Genomic DNA, 8,509 nt, shown 5'->3' on the forward strand with positions numbered 1-8,509 from the left:
CCCTTTAGGAGGCATCTATAGCTGCTGGCTGCCATAGCCTCTGTCTCACTCAACCGCTAGGGACTGGGTAGCCTCTCGTCTTCATCCCCTCCTACCTTCTACTGTTGCAGAGTGATTAATTATTTCTCTCCCTAGTTGTAATGCTTCTGTTCATCTAGATCCTAGGTGACTTTTCTTTCTGTTTGCTCTATGTTTCTGTCACAACTTTGATTTGGTCACAAGGGCTATGAACAAAGCCTCTATCATCTACACCATTTTTTCCTGTCTCCCACATCATTTCTTACATACTGATATTTTATTGGCTATAGCAAGACATGTGGCCACACAGACCTTCAAGTGGGAGGGTCATAATCCTCACAATACTTGGAGACAAAGTTGACCAGATGATGGTGAGTGGCAGTCTGTCACTACACTTGGGTCTCACTCTATCTCTGCAGACTGTGAATAACTAGAGACTGCTGCTCACAGATTTAGGTCCAGCACAGTGCCAAGCTTTTTTATTCATTTGTGGGTCATTTACCATTGTTTCCTGTCTTCTTTATTCATGTGTTAAACATTGTCCTCTCTCTATCTTTTGTAAAATATCAGTACCCTCCCTTGTAAATCATCCCATCAGAAATCTCAAGGAGACTCTGGGCAAGTGTCCATAAAAGCGAAAGATGCCTGAGGAAGGGGCATGTGCTGAGGGAAAAAGCCAGGTTTTGGTAGCTGAATGTGGCTTCTCCTAGCAAAGTTATGAATAGATTCTATTTTTCCTTCAGTTTCTCCTGGAGTTTTCAGCCCTTTCTATGCTCACCTATCTACCCTAGTCCTTCCCCTGGGAAGGTAATCAGATTCCAGAAAAAAGAAATATGTAACCATTTCACTCCTGTATATTATGCCTACAGGGACCAGTGACCAGATTTATTTTAACCAGAGAGCATTCAGTCTTCTATTAGAGAGGGACAACCCAACTTCTGTAGTCAAGTTTATAGGTATTTACTTGGCATTCACTATGTGGTCATCATTTTGCTAGGGGTCTTAGCAAGAGAAGAATCATTGTGTTTCTTGGGAAATTTAAAATTTACAGTAACACTTTAGTTATCTCAAACCTCAAACCTCAAAAAAAAGAGAAAGGCTTTAAACATTTCAGTGAAAGAGTGGTACACTGGATAATCAGCACACACTCAAATATAATTTAATTGAGCATTTTATATGTTTCTATTTTCTTTTCTCTCAGTACAGCAATTTACTTCTTTAACAAATTTAAATGGCTGCTTTAGAGTTTGAAATATAGATTTACAACTAATCTAAATATATTTTATTTATTTATTTATTTATTTATTTATTTTTAAAAGTTTTATTAAATTTATTGGGGTTACATTGGTTAATAAAATTATATAGGTTTTCAGTGTACAATTCTATAATATATCCTCTCTATATTGCATTGTGTGTTCACCACCCCAAGTCAGGTCTCTTTCTCACCATATATTTGATCCTATTTACCCTCTACTTCCCACTCTCTTTACTTCTGGTAACCGCCATACTGTTGTCTGTGTCTAGAAGTTTTTGTTTGTTTGTCTTATTTGCTCATTTATTGCTTTCAGTTTTATATCCCACATATGAGTGAAATCATATTACCATAAATATTAAAATAATACTATATTTTAAAATAATACTATATCACTTTATGAGTAGTGCAGGTACTTTATAACAGAGTATTTCCAATGTTTCCCTCTTATCCTGTATAACATTATTTTATTTATTCATAAGATCTAATAACTAATATATTTTACTATTATTACTTTGAATAAATAAAGTAATAAATTATTAGATTAAATAATAAAATATTTTACTTTACTTTCAGCTATTTCTTCTTAGATGCTCTTTATTTCTTTACGTAGTTCAAGTTTCTGATCTGTATCATTTTCTTCGTCTCTGAAGAACTCCTTTCAACATTTCTTTCAGGGAAGATCTACTGGTGATGAATTTTGTTTGTCTTATAAAGTCTTTTTTCTCCTTAGTATTTGAAGGGTAGCTATGTTAAATATAGAGTTCTAGATTGGTGGTGTTTTCTTTTTACTCCACTCTCTTGCTCATGTGGTTTCTGATGAGATGCCTGTGCTAATTCTTATACTTGTTCCTATATAGGAAAGGTGCAGTTCTTTTATACATTTGGAATCAAAAGAAGATTACATAAAATCCATTGGTCATAAATTAAGGCGGCAAAGAAAGCAATCCTATGATTGGATAAAAAGTAAAAAGGAGATATGCTTCTTTTACATTGATAGGTACCAGAAGGTTAACATTTAACATTAATTATGACTAGGGATGGTATACGTGCAATAAAATCATGTTCTACTTTGAAGGTGGTTATGCCTCCAAGGAGTCTGTAAAGAAGATTATTTTGGCATTTCAAAGGTGTGTTAATCTAGATGCACAAGAAACATGGACAGGGCTTGCATAAGAAAAGATAAACCTTTTAATAAAGAAGTTATAACTGGGCCATGACTACCCACCATGACCTGCTCAGTTAGGAATTTGTCATTAGATCACTCTGTGAGGTTACTTTTGGTCATTGAGCTTGTCAGATTTATTATTTAGCTCCTTTTTTCACTCATAGGTATTTATCATGCCTGGAATTTTCCAAATGTCCTAAACGTGTGGCTTAGTATTTATCATTAATTTTGGAAAAGTCTTAGCCATTATTACTTCAAATATTTTTTCTTGATTATACTCTCTTCTTCATCTCATATTTCAATTATACATTTGTTATACCTTTTGAAATTGTCCCAGAGTTGGATTATTTTTGGTTTTGATTTTTAAATTCTTTTTTTCTCTTTGCACTTCAGTTTGGGAAGTTTCTCTTGACATTCTTCAAGTTCATTGATTTTTTTCCTCAGCTGTATCTAGTCTACTGATAAGCTTATCAAGGACATTTCTGTTTTAGTGTTTTTGATTTCTAGCATTTCCTTTTGATTTTTTCTTAGTTTCTATCTCTCTGTTTACATTATCTATCTGTTCTTACATGTTGTCTATTTTTTCCATTAGAACCATTAACATATTAACCACATTATATTCAGTTCCCTGTCTAATAATTCTAAAATCTGTTTCATATCTGAGTAGGTGTCTGATGCTTGTTTTGTCTCTCCAGGCAGTGCCTTTCATTATGCCTTGTCATTTTATTGTTGAAATCTAGACATAACTTGCCAGGTAATAGGCCTTTAGTGAAAGGTTTTATATTAATCTTGCTAGGAGTTGGGCTCTATTTAATGTTTGCTATAACCGTAGGGCCAAAAGTCTTCAAATTCCTCTAGTTTCCTTGTTTTTATCACCCCTGTTGTCTTTGGTTTTCCCTAAAGACATCATCAAATAGAATCTGCGCCTTGCTCTTTCAGTTGTAATCCACTGTAGCAACAGTGGAGGCCTGTTGGTGTGGTAGAAAGGAGTGGGGAAGGGGACATATTCTATAATTGTACAAATAAATTTATATCTTTTTGTTGGCCTATGTCCCTGGATTGTGACATTCACAAGTATTTCTTAGCTTCTCCACTCCTTAGGTGAGACAGTGAGGCTAGAAAGGCTGGAGTTGATAATTTCTCCTGGAGAGTAGGCTTTTTTTATGAAAAATGTTTCAGGCTCTTTAAGAATTATGACTTTTCCCCTGCCCCTGCCAAAGACACAAGAAAATCTTTCTTAGCTCTTCATCATAATAACATGGTGGGATTCCTAGAAGTAAAACTCATGAGTATGAGTTCCCTTAAGACTATAGCCCCCAGGAGTTTCTCACTCTCATCCTTGTCTATGCTCAACCTTCAGCAATTCATCAGAGTTTCCACTGAAGCTCCTACCAGTTTAGGGCTGCCAGGGATCCTGCTAATATTGACTGTGACTCTCTGGTTTCACTTATTTCTACAGATTTTAGGGTGATGGTTTACTCTGTGACCTTAATTTTCTGATAGATCCAAGAAAATTCATTCGTTTTCAGGTGGTTCACTTTTTTCATGTTGTGAGGATGGCAGTGATAATTTCCAAGTTCTTTGCCTATAAGAATGGAAACTGGAAGTCCCTCAAATACAATTTTCAGCATAAAATGGGAAAACAAAAAAGTTATAGAAAAATATGTGGCTCTATTTTATTCTTGAAGAAAAATAAATGTATAGAACAGATATATGTATTTATATGTTTGTATATCCGTGCATGAAGGTTACAAAGGATGCATACCAAACTGTTAGCAGTAGTTAACTTTGAGGACTGGGATAGAGGAGAGATAGGGGAATTTTCCCTTTTATATTTCACAATGGATGACTTGAAACAATAAACAGGTATTACCTTAATAAAACCACTAAAAAATAAAAGCATTTGGCAGTATGAGAGAAGCAAAAGTATATAGTTCAAAGGAAAACAAATAGGGTAGATTGGGTTACTGACTAGAAAAACAGAAGGTTGCAGGTGAGATTGAACAGTGAATTATAATGGTAACAAGTAGCTTTAACTGACAGCTCATTATGAGCCAAGCCCTCCATGAGGGGTTTTGTGTTCACTTTTAATTTAATTGTTGCACCAGTGTTCCTATGTGCATTAGCCAGTGGAGATCCAGAAGCTGATGCTGGGGAAGGAGCTTGTCTTGGGTCTTACAGCTAGGAGGTTGCTGAGCCAGGATGTGAACACATTTTGGGACCCTCCAGAATCCCCTCCAAGGACTGCTGCCAAGCAACAAGTTGCAGAGAGAGGAGAGAAGCAAAGGTAGTGAAGAGACATTGAGGCAACCAATTAGCTAGGCAACTGGCTTTTTTACCACAGGGGCTGAGAATTTACTTCATGTAAAGAAAAAACGTGTGCTAAGAGGATTCAAGGTGGTTTCCACCTGAGTACTAGCACCACCAAATCTTGAGATCTGAAGCATGTCCTTACTCCCGAGTCCTGTTGAAGTGGCATGGCTTGTCTATTAATTTAAAGTTGTATGACAATGATTTGCCAGTCAGGCAGAAGGAAAGAGGCTGTTTGGGTGGGACACCGAGATAGGTACCTGGGAGGCAGGTCGATGCCCCCAAAGTGTGGTCCAGGAGCCAGCAGCATGCCTGGGAATTGTGGGAAATATACATCCTAGGGTTTCACTGCAGACCTGTCAATGCAGAATCTCTGGGGTTTTGACTAGCGATCTGTATTTCGACTGGCCTTCCAGGTGATTCTGGTGCAGGCTGACTTTTGAGAACCACTGGGGAAGATGAATGCCTCAGAAAGAACTAGCCTGAAGCCATCTTTAGCCTCCAAAAGAGATGCAGAAGGAGGAATACCCAGAGGCTGTCATTGGTCTTTTCTTCATTTTAACTTCTTTCTTTAGCTTTGGAAAGATGTAAATCTTTTATGACACATTATATATATATCTATATTTGGTATAGTACATTATACATAGTATGATATAGAATACATATTACATAGTATATTATAGTACTATATATATATAGTACTATAATATATATAATACATATTATATATATTATATGTATTATATATATACACTTCCTTCCAAAGCTAAAGAAAAGGCCAAGGACAAACACACACACATCTCCAATTGCTTCCCAAGACAGGGAATGTATTATCCTCTTGCCAAGAATGTATTACATTGCCCATCTCACCACATCTTCAACAATAATTTTATGCTAAATTTTTATGCCAAAAAGAAGTTTTATTTTGTTGTTTTAATTCATATTTACTTAATTCCCAGTGAAGTTGAATATTATTCCATCTATTTATTTATTAATTACAGTTCCTTTCTAAACTGTTTGCATTATTTGTGCTTTTTAAATCAGTCTGTACTAATTTTAGATGTTAAAGATTAACTTTATGTATTTTATTTTTACTACATATATTTTACTAGGATATGCTCATCTTTTTCCTTTGTGAATTTCATTCATTTCTAGCTTAGAAATTTTTTCACTTTCTTATGTTTAACATATTCAATTCTGTTTGTAGTTTATTGCTGTTTATATTTTTAAATAATTACTGTTTTTTTCCTATTAATTTAGTTTCAGTTTCTCTACCTTCATGGCTTTTATTTTAACAGGTAATATCTTGGAAACATGCAACTAAAAAACGTAAGTGTTTATCATTTAAGAAACTCCTTCAAAAATAAATATTTTTGTAATGAAAATAATTTTTTCTAATTTGTGTGATTTTCAAGTTTGGATATTTCTTACCATGTTTTCACAGTTAGAATAGGTGTGGATGAAGAAGCAGACTTGGGTATTAGAATCTGCCCTGCCTCATTCTCCCTGACTCTAAGGCATCCCGGTGCTTTTCTCTTTGACCTTATAGAGTTAAGGTGGTGAATGTTACAGCACCGTGGCAGCCATAAATGGGCCATAAAATTGCCAGGTGTGCGCTTGCTTGCTCAGCCAGGTTTGGCTACTATAGGATGAACAAATTTACCCCAATATAGAAAGATCTTGCCCTAAGGATATTATAATTATTCTTTTTCTCATTTCCATCCTCAACTCACACCTTGGCTAGGGAGCAGTGAAAATTTTGGGGAAATTTGGTTCGTGACAGTGCTGCATTGAACTTAATAGAGAGTGCAGGGAGCAAGTACCCGGGAATGGAGGAGACTGTGGTAGCTGAGGTCTCCACCTACATGTGTCAGGAAAATAGCTTTGAAGAAACTACCCACTTCTCCCCCGACTCGTGGCCCTAACACACACCCAGAAAACCAGCTCGTATGTGCAGGCAGAGATCATAGTTTTTCTCATTTGAACCAGCTGTTCTGAATGGCAGCTGTTCTGAATGGAACACACAAAAGAGAATTTTATTCTGTGCACATATCCTCAGATGCTCAGAAACAATAAAGGACCTTTTTAACTACAGGTGGAAAGAAGATCTCAGCTGACATTTCCTGCCCTATTGAGGCAAGGGCCCTGGCCTCCCTCTGTGGAAAGAAAAAGAAAGCTCATTTCCATAAAATAGAGGTTGTCCCCTGTAGGCCTTTTCCCAGCTGGAGATTACTGGAGGAGGCTGTGATGTTTAAATTCCTTTGGACCCATAGCTGCTGGGGCCTGTGGAAGAGAAGTTCAGTGGAGACAGTGAATATCTAAGATGGGTGTGGGCGAGCGAATTGGGAGGACAGGAAGTCAGTCCAGGCTGGTTTGGGAGAAAGTGGTCAGAAAAATAGGTGTAGTTCCTCTTATCAAAGGTTTACCATCTAGTTGGGGGGACCAAATTAACATAGGGGAAACGTATACAAGACAATACAAATGTGATAAAGTGCAATGTGGAAAGCACAGATTTTAGGGGTTTGGCAATTTTGAGACACATGAGGAATTACTAAGGAAGCTTTTGTGTTTATTAATCATAGTTTATTTCTGTCTTCTACTTCTATTTTTGGTAGTTCTGTTTTCTTGACACAGGGTGTAACTGGTAACACAATCCTAGATATAGAGAGAGGCAGAGAATGTTAGCAAAATGATGCTAATATATATGTAAGAGGAAGTTGAAGGGTCTGATGGTTTTGGAGATATGCCTTAAAGTGTTAGGTTTTGTGAGGTCTCCTTTTTCTTCCCTTCTATCTAATTGCAGAACTTGCAGCATCTTTCTCTGTCTCTCCAAGGAACTCATGAGTGGAACTCAATGGAGCCAAAGAACTGATAGCTAAAAAGAAACTGGGGTGGAGGTCAAGGAACAGAAAGGATTAAAGGATCCTCAGAGCCCTGGGGAGAGAGAAAAGTGAAAGTTCCCAAAGGGAGCAGTTTTTTCTTTGCAGCTGTTGAAAGCTGAGAATAAAGGCTCCCTACTAACGGAGAAAGAGATGAAGGGAGGAGACTGGAAGTCACTTGTATTTCCCGCCCCCTTGAATTCTGGGTTGCAATATATGGCTTGAATGGAAAACCTGTGCCAGGCTGGTTAACTGCAGGATTGGTTGGCAAAAGGCTGAGAAAGAGAACGGGGCAAGCCTTGGTTGACCTCACAGATTGCAAAGACCTTGTCAGCTTACAATCCCTTATATATTTTTTATTTTTTTATGCCTATAGCACCTGGTCTCTTTCTAGGTGGTCTCTCATCCAAGCACTAACCAGGCCCAACCCTGCTTAGCTTCCGAGATCAAACAGGATCAGGCTTGTTCAGGGTAGCATGGCCATAGACCACATCTTTATTAATTGCACATTTAGCCTCACCTTATTCCTCCCGCCTTTCAGATAAGAGTTAGTGAAATACCAGTCATAGAATTAGCCTTGCTTCCTAACAGCTTCCAATCAAAAGTCTGCTTCACAAAGCAGAGCCTGTTTCACTGAGTCCTCCCCCAAATCACCTAACACAAGCCTAGACCCTGGAACCCTCTTGGTGAGATGCCCCATAGTTCTCTACAGTATGTTCTCCCTCATTGCAATGAGTCAGTAAACCACACTTAGTTCAACCACTGGTGACTATCTTAGGCTGGAGGACACTGATGAGACACACCAGACCTGACTTCTACCATTAAGAGCTCAGCACTGCAGGTTTATTTGTTCACTTAATTCATTGTGCCTGGTATCCACCA

The 8,509-nt window shown here is 37.4% G+C and overlaps 1 pseudogene; it reads right to left on the minus strand.

The window, feature by feature from the left end:
• Window positions 1–7,994: 7,994 nt before the first annotated feature.
• LOC120613894 (uncharacterized) lies at window positions 7,995–8,115 on the minus strand (annotated as a pseudogene).
• Between the last annotated feature and the right edge of the window lie 394 nt (window positions 8,116–8,509).

Source organism: Pteropus medius, unplaced genomic scaffold (assembly GCF_902729225.1).
Source record: "Pteropus medius unplaced genomic scaffold, Ma_sr-lr_union100, whole genome shotgun sequence".
In the NCBI taxonomy this organism is placed as follows: domain Eukaryota; kingdom Metazoa; phylum Chordata; class Mammalia; order Chiroptera; family Pteropodidae; genus Pteropus; species Pteropus medius.